Source organism: Tupaia chinensis, unplaced genomic scaffold (assembly GCF_000334495.1).
Source record: "Tupaia chinensis unplaced genomic scaffold, TupChi_1.0 Scaffold000164_1, whole genome shotgun sequence".
Lineage (NCBI taxonomy): Eukaryota > Metazoa > Chordata > Mammalia > Scandentia > Tupaiidae > Tupaia > Tupaia belangeri.
In genome coordinates this window covers 4772645-4781212 of record NW_006159638.1, presented here as the reverse complement: position 1 = coordinate 4781212, position 8568 = coordinate 4772645, and the positions used below count along the sequence as shown (strand labels likewise).

General features: G+C 40.1%; 1 protein-coding gene across 2 annotated transcripts in view; it reads right to left on the bottom strand.

Annotated features, from left to right (window-relative positions):
• Window positions 1-7649, bottom strand: part of PTGFR (prostaglandin F receptor) — a 47948-nt gene extending 40299 nt beyond the window's left edge. Inside the window, exons 1-2 of one of the 2 annotated variants that reach the window (XM_006146084.3) lie at window positions 7617-7649; window positions 1534-1613 (exon numbers count right to left, since the gene is read on the bottom strand). The gene's annotated coding sequence lies outside the window, so the exon portion shown is untranslated. Of the gene's footprint in view, window positions 1-582; window positions 800-1533; window positions 1614-7616 lie in introns of those variants that run through there. The other variant, XM_006146083.3, reaches the window with a different exon arrangement.
• Window positions 7650-8568: the final 919 nt, after the last annotated feature.

Below are 8568 nucleotides of genomic sequence, written 5' to 3'. Positions count from 1 at the left end.
ATTTTGGGAGTCAGTCCCTCCGGGGACTAGCCGCCTAGTGGCTGCCTGGTCGGCCCCAAGAACGGCTGCCTGCTCAAGGTCTTACTCACCGTTGACTTTCACCCCATTATACCCTTCCGCCCTCAAGCCTCTGCGTGTAACATCCTCCTCAAATCTAACTTGCTGAAACTTTTACAATTGCTCAAACGCCAGAGGGTGATTTTTCCTCCCACCCTGGAGGGCGCCAACGGCCTACGCCGGTCCGAGTAAGGAACTCTGTCACCCGCAGTGAAACACATGGCCAGATCCCTTTCTGGCCCTTGTCCCACCTCTGAGACCCTTTACACCCGGTCCCCATCTGCGCAGTGCAAAATCCTGACGGGTCAGTCTGAGAACACATCTCTTTCTCGACGAATCTTCCCCGTTTCGGGGGATCGTGTCCCAACTTGTTGCAAAGCGCATGCAGCACAGCCAAGGTGTCCTCCGGTGCAGCCGGCTGCAGCTGCCGCCCGGCGGCTGGGGGAAAAAGGTTGATTTAACCTGAGTAGAGTTGAGCATCCGGAGGCCGATGCGGGGGCATCCAGCTGCTGGAAAGGTGGTTACCTTGGCATCCCTGGTCGTCCGCGAGGCTCTCCGCGAAGTGCGCGCTGCTCGGGGCATGGCGCTACTGACACCGCGCCGTCGCCGCTGCAGGTTCCACTGAGCTGAGCCCTACGCTACCTCGCGGGCACTGGCCCGCGTCCCGTCGCCCGTTCCCTCCGCGCGCGCTCCCCTAGCTAGGAACGAGCTCGGCGCGCTCGGCCCTGTTATCCCTCCGCACCTAGCCGCGCTCGCAGTCTGGGAGGGATGGAGGCGCGGGTGACCTCCGCCCCTCTCTCCTCTTCCTCCTCTCCGCCCCCTTTTCCATAGACCCAGAGCCCGACTGGGGAAAAGGAGGGTATTGCTCTTGGATGCACCCCTTCAGCTGCAGAGCTGCCCTCTCAGCAGCAGGGACCGACTAAGGAAACTTTTGGTTTAAACTCATTTTCAAGCGAAGGAGACCATTTCTGACGATGCAAGAAAGGAGTGTGGAGAGAGGAAAGACTAGAGACAGTGTATTGGGCCGTCAGATTGTAGCTTGCATTCTCAATTCTCTGAGTCCAGCTGGAAAACAAAGAAACTTGGTAGACACTGTGTATGTGTGGGAGGTCTTCGCGGCGGATAACCCTAGAGCGTTAGAAACTGGCATTCAAGCCGGAGGTTGTAAAAGGAAACACAGCCTTAGGGTTTGCCATCACACACAGGACTGGACTAAGTCCAACTTTCTAAAGAATGCGAGTGAGCCGGGATGGGGTGAGATGCATTCTTGAAGATTACCTGCAGATAAGTGATTAGTAACACTTAAGTGATTATCATAGTGCACTGTTGAAAAAATTTCTAGCCATAGAGCTATGCATCTAAGAAATTCCATGGGGATCATTTTGTAAAGAAATATCCACTTTCATTAGGAGTTATGATTTTAACTGCTTTTGTAATATAATTGATTTTTGCTAATATTACTTGATCCACACTTACTGTGTCTCATTTCTTCCGAACACTATGTGAATCTAATACTGACTTCCATTCTTCCCGTTTTAGTAAATTGTTGACACCATCTGTGTGAAAATGCAATGCCACATGAAAATAAACCACTTTTCTCCATTTTAAAATCAGAAGGGGCCTCTAAACTCCTCAAAATTGGAATGGATTATAAAATGTAAAACTGAGATAGAATAAATTAGCCATTAACTATGGAAATGAATCATTGCTGTGTTCTCCTGTGATAGTTTTTAATGATATGATCCTAGCTTGTAAAATAAACTGTTACTCAGATATGGTCAGGGAATTGGACACTTTGGTATTCTGGGTAGTAGAGAAATATTTTACCTACCAGCTAGTATCCAAAGAACAACTATGTAATAAGCCACACTGAAAATGTGACATAGAGCACTATTTTTTCCTTCAGTGGCTGACAGTACTTAATCACATTACATTGCAATTATGAGTTTACTTCTTTCGTACTATAGTGAAAGTCTACAGAGGCTCTTCTTCATCTCTTCATCTTCACCTAGTTTATGCCTGGCTACTCACCAAATATTGTTTAAATTCATAAATGCTATAGTCAACATTTCTGGTATTATAGTTAAGGATCTCATGGCTTCACAGGAGCACCTAACTTACATCAGCCAATCTAACTACTGAGTAAAAGATGAATGTTATGTCAAATTATAATATTCATTATGTAATGTAGTCAAAACAATACTGATTTTCCCAAAGTACTAAATAAATTTCATTTCTAAAATATACTTACCAGGACCAGCAGGTGGCATGGACTCCCACATGGCCAACCATGGTTTGGGTCCCAGCCCTGGTGGCTTACTTTCTCACTTTCTCTCTCACTCTATGTTTCTCTCTGATCAAACTGGAAAATAATAATGACGATAATAATAATAAATAAAATGAAATAATTTCTTTCAAAAATCTACTTTGCATGCATAATTGACATTCCTTCAAGATATATTTCATCGAAGTATTAATAAAAGAGTCTAAAATACTTACATCTCTTCTTAAGATAAAGAGAATACATTATTAGCAGTAGTAGAGCAAGCTGCTAATCTATAAGGAAGAATAAGCAACTAGCTTCGTACCTTCTAAAGAAAACAAAGTATATATATGTCTGGCCTCATGCAACCCAAATCTGACCCCTTATTCAAAGTCCTCAAAAGCACTTGAACAAGTTCTTACTATAAAAGGAAGAAGATCTGGTGAATCAATAGGTGAAAGAAAATGACAGACCACAAAATAGTGCGGATCAGAAATGGCTGATAAACCCTGAAGAGCAGTACAGTTTATACTGTTATTTCTAAATAGTAGACATGGTTCAACCTGTGGCACTGTTGTTAAGGCAGTTGGATCCCATGTGCCTGACCTCACAGTCCAAGTCTGAAGCTGGCAGAATGAAAAACATACTGGGCACATGTGCATGAGTGACCCAAATCCCAAGAAGAGAATGAAGGACAGGGCATTGCAGCATGGCCATGCCCCCTGGAGGGAGTGAATTTTTACTTTCCCTCTTTCTCCCTGTCTCTCTTTGACAAGCACATACACCCTATAGCAGAAAAATAAGAAAAGTAGACATAATAAAACATTCATTTATGCATTTATTCAACAAATTCACTGAGTGCCTATTCTGCAATGGGCACTATTTCTAGTAGGCAAAGATACAGTCGGGTGAACAACACATGCAAGTCCTGGCTTTAATGTGGCTTCTGGACAGGACAATGTACTTATTTTTGAGGCACACATGCCCAAAACACTGCCTTGGTTTTAGATGGCCCAGAATATCTTTGTGTTAAATGAAAGCAAAGCTTAGATATCAGCCTGTCTATAAGAAGATAACATACCGCAAGTATGTGATTGACAATCACCTTCATCCAGGATAGAGGCAGACCACTTTTCGCAGAAGATGGGCACCATTATAAGTTGGAGAAATCGGGACTCAGTGACACTGAAGTTGAAACTAAAACTCCATAAAAATCAAGGGAAGTGTTGAAATTTGATTTTTTTTTTTCTCTTTAGTGGTTTTTGCCTTAGAGTGTGTGCTCTCACCCAAGAGAAAGAGAGACAGAGACAGTGAGAAAGTGAAAAATCTCACACATGGAGGATGACCACATTGCAATCCTTTCTCCTTCATTCTCCTCCCAGGATCTTGGGCATCCACATACACATGCCCAGCCCAGCGTGATTTTCAACCCACCAGGTCTGGGACTTGAACCATGGTTGGCCATGTGGGAGTCCAGTGACATAACTGCTAGGCCATGTGCTAGCCCTGAAGGTTGATTTTTATACTCTTAATAAAATGGTTTAGAAAGATTTGTTGGAAGCTTTGCTATCAAAATTGGTAGTGGAAACATACCTTAGTTTGGTAGTAAAAATAGTAACTACTTTTGTCTTTTTATTTATTATGTAACTATTTAAAATACATTAAAAAAGTAATACATGGTTACCAGCAGATGGTGTAATAGTTATGTTGCTGGACTCCCATGTAGTCTACCATGGTTCAATTCTGGGACCTGACAGCTTAAAACTTACAACAGGCACATGTGCATGTGTGCCCAAAATCCCAAGAGGAGAATGAAGGAGAAGGGACTGAAGCATGGCCATCCCTCTTGGGGGGTGATTTCTTGCTTTCTGTTTCTCTGTCTCTCTCTGTCTGGCTGGCTCTGTAGCAAAAATATCTCTCACTCTCTAAAAGAAAATGCTTTCAGAAACTAGGTTCTCAACATATCTTTTTGGTGAAGGACATATTTTGACCCATAACAAGGACTACATTAGAATCTTACGTTATATGTCTCTGTATGCTTCTTCCTCCATTCCATTTCGCTATGTCCTTCTCCCAGATAACCACCATCCTAACTTTGCTTTTCTCATGCAATATTTAATGTTCATGCATATTGATTTACACAGCAATAGATCATTCATTTTAAAAGTTCTGTAATAGTCTGATGTTTGCATTTTGAAATATTATTCTGTCAATCGTCATTGAGATTATTTTCCTAGTTTGTTGTTGCTTTTATTTCTATGAAATGTTCTACTATGAGTGACCAGCAGTTAGCATAATTGCTATGTCGTTGGACTCTCATGTAGTCGACTGCGGTTCGCGTCCCAGACCCAGTGGCTTAAACTCACGCTGGGCACTTGTGCGTGCGTGTCCAAGATCCCGAGAGGAGAATGAAGGAGAAGGGATTGCAGCGTGGCCATCCCCCCTGGGGGTGATTTCTCGCTTTCTCTCTCTCTGCCTCTCTGTCTTTCTGGCAAGCGCACACCCCCTTTAGCAAAAACCTCTCCAAAAAAAAAAAAAATGTTCTACTATGAAAGGTCTTGTATTCATCAGCATGTGTAGGAGTTTCTCCAGGATATACACCTGTGGTAAAATTAGCACATTAGGGTAAGTGAATGCTCGACCTTACAAGATAACAGTAAATTGATCAATTTAAACTCCTTTAAGCTGTGTATATGAATTTCTCTTCCTAACAATGCTTGGAATTGTCTAGCTTTTATTCTTTACCATCGCATGGCTGTAAAATAATATGACATTATGAACCTAAATTACATTTCCCTTTGGGTTTATGGTTCTTATATGAAATGTTTGTTCACCTCTTTTGTCCAGTTTTTTTATGGAGTTTTTACAAATCTAGATACAATTCTCTCTAAGTAATGTTTGCAAATACAGGTGCACCACATTTTATTATGCTTAGTTTTACTGGGTTTTGCAGATAGTGCATTTTTCACAAATGGAAAGTTTGTGGCAATACTGCATTAAGCAAATCCATCTGCACCATTTTTCTAATACCGTGTGCCCACTTTATTCTCTATGACACATTTTGTTAGTCCTCACGATATTACAGTTTTTTCTCATTATCATTATATCTGTTATGGTGAACTGTAATGAGTGTTCTTTGATGTTACTCTTGTAATTATTTTGGGATGCCATAAACCATGCCCACATATGGCAGCAAACTTTTTTCAAGGGATTTTTCTACAGGACACATGCTCTTGCCAGAGAGACAGAAAGAGAAAAAATAGGAAAAAAAAGAAAAGAAATCATCCATCAGGCTATGGACACACCACAATTTCTTCTCCTCCATTCTCTCCTGGGATTTTGGACATGCACACACACACCTGCCTGGCATGAGTTTCAAATGTCCAGGTCTGGGTCTCGAACCACAGTCAGTCATATGGGAATCTAGCACCTTAACCACTATGTCACCTGCTGGCCCCAATAAATGTAGTGTGTGTTGTGGGTGCTCCACTGACAAGCCATTCCACCAACTCTCTTTCTCTCCTCAGACATTCCTAATACCTGAGACAGAACAGTATAGAAATTAAGCCAATTAATAACCCTACAATGACCTCTAAGTATTCAAGTAGAAGGCTTTACATTATAAACTAGAAATGATGAAGCTTAGTGAGGAAAGCATGTCAAAAGCCAAAGCATGTCAAAAGCCAAAGCAGGCCAAAAGCTAGGCCTCTTGCATCAACCAGCAGAACTATTAATGCAAAGGAAAAGTTCTTGAAGGAAATTAAAAGTTCCAGTGAACTCATGAATGACAAGAAAGCAAAACAGCCTTATTGTTGCTAGGAAAAAACATTGAGTGGCCTGAATAGAAGACAGAACCAGCTATAACATCTCCTTAAGCCAAAATCTAGTCCAGAGTAAGCCTCTAACTTTATTTCTATAAAAGCTGAGAGATGTAAGGAAGCCTCAAAAAAAAAGGTTTGAAGCTAACAGAGGTTGGTTCCTGAGACTTAAGGGAAGAAGCCATCTTTATAACATGAAAATACAAGGTGAAGCAAGTGATGATGAAGAAGCTACAGCAAGTTATACAGAAGATCTAGGTAAGATCATCGATGAAGGTGGCTACACAAAACACATTTGCATTGTGGATAAAAACAGTCTTCTACTAGCTGATGGTAAACAACAGAATACTTGGTAGGCAGAGCTGAGTTGGGAAGATTCATGTGTGAATTGTGTACTAGGTGTTTGTTTTTCAACAGTTTGAGTAGTTGACATGTAAATATTTTCTCAAAAATATTTAAAACCATACTGTCTCTACTATTATGGAGTCACAAATGAAATTGTAATTAATATTTTGAAAGCTAATCTCTAAAATTGAATTGAATTGTAATTTTAAAAGTTGTTTATCTATTAACCATCAAGAACTATGGAGTATGAGCAAAGATTTTTGATATGTAAAGTAAATGTGGGAAAATATAAAAAAAAATAAAATAAAATAGAATAACAAAGCATAAAAAACCTTCTACTATCAGAAGATATCATTGAGGACTTTCATAGCTACTGAGAACTCAATGTCTGGCTTCAGAACTGCAGAGGACAGGCTGACTCTCTTGTTAGGGGCTAATGTAGCTGGTCAATTGAAGTTGAAGTTAATACTCATCTACCATTCCAAAAATCCTAGGATCTTTAGGAATTACACTAAATCTATGCTGCCTATGCTCTGTAAGTGGAACAAAGCCTGGATGACAACACATCACTTTACTGCAAGGCTTTGTCTGGCTTCAGAGCTGCAGAGGACAGGCTGACTCTCTTGTTAGGGGCTAATGTAGCTGGTCAATTGAAGTTGAAGTTAATACTCATCTACCATTCCAAAAATCCTAGGATCTTTAGGAATTACACTAAATCTATGCTGCCTATGCTCTGTAAGTGGAACAAAGCCTGGATGACAACACATCACTTTACTGCAAGGCTTACAGAATATTTTAAGCCACTGTTAAGACTTACTACACAGGGGGGAAAAAATCTTTTCAAAATATTCACCTAGTCACTAAAGAACTCTGATAGAAATATGTAAAAAGATTAATGTTTTCATGCTTGCTAACACAATATCCATTATGTAGCCCATGAATCAAAGAGTAATTTTGAACTTCAAATGTTCTGATTTAAGGCTATAGCTGTCAGAGATTGTGGTTCCTCTGATGTATCTGGGCAAAGTAAATTGAAAATTTTCCAAGAAGGATTCACCATTCTAGATACCATGATTCACTGGAGCAGGTCCAATACCAACATTAACAGGAGTTTGGAAAGAGTTGATTCTTACCTCCATTGATGACTCTGAGGGGTTCAAGACTTCATTGCGGAGGTAACTACAGAGGTGGTAGAAATCCTAGTTCCAAAAGAACTAGGATTAGAAGTGGAACCTGAAGATGTGACTGAATTGCTGCAGTCTCATGATGAAACTTTTAACAGATGAAGAGTTATGGATCATCATTTTATCAATGAGCAAAAAAAGTGGTTACCTGAGGTAGAAACTAGTACTGGTGAAGAAGCTGCTATAAGCATTATTAAAAGAGCAGTTTAGAATTAGAATTTAGACTATTATATAAATTTATTTGATTTAGCTATGGCAGGATTTGAGAACACAGACTCCATTTTTTCATTATCGTAATTTTTTTTATATTACATTGAATCACATATATCTTTACGGTGTATTACATTTCTTTTTCCAGCAGGATTACCACGCATATCAGTCATGACAAAGACATGACTATCCATATCACTGTCATCAAATAGCTTTTCATCGTTTTTTTCAGATTATTGTTATTATTAAGTATTCTCAATTTTTATTGAAATAGTCAATCACTATATGTCATTTGGTTTGTAAAAAGAATTTACCCAACATGAAATATGTCTCAGACCAGTCCAGTTGAGAATACTACACATGTTAGCATCAATAGGTAATAAAACATTTCTCTGTCTCACTGTCATTCCTCTCTGTTTGTTCTCTTGCTATCTTTATACTCTTCCCTTCTCCTGCCCCATTCCACACTGTTTTCACTGCTTTTATGCCATTCAATATTTTGATCTCTACCATAAAGTGCACATAGTCAGTATATACTAAGTGCATACACACAATATCTTTCTTTCATAGCCTGGCTTGCTTCACTCAATATAGATCCTCCATATTCATCCACTTTCTTTCTTTGTTTTCTTTTTTTCTTTTTTTTTGGGGGGGGAGGGGGGAGAGGTTCTTGCTATAGGGCATGTGAGCT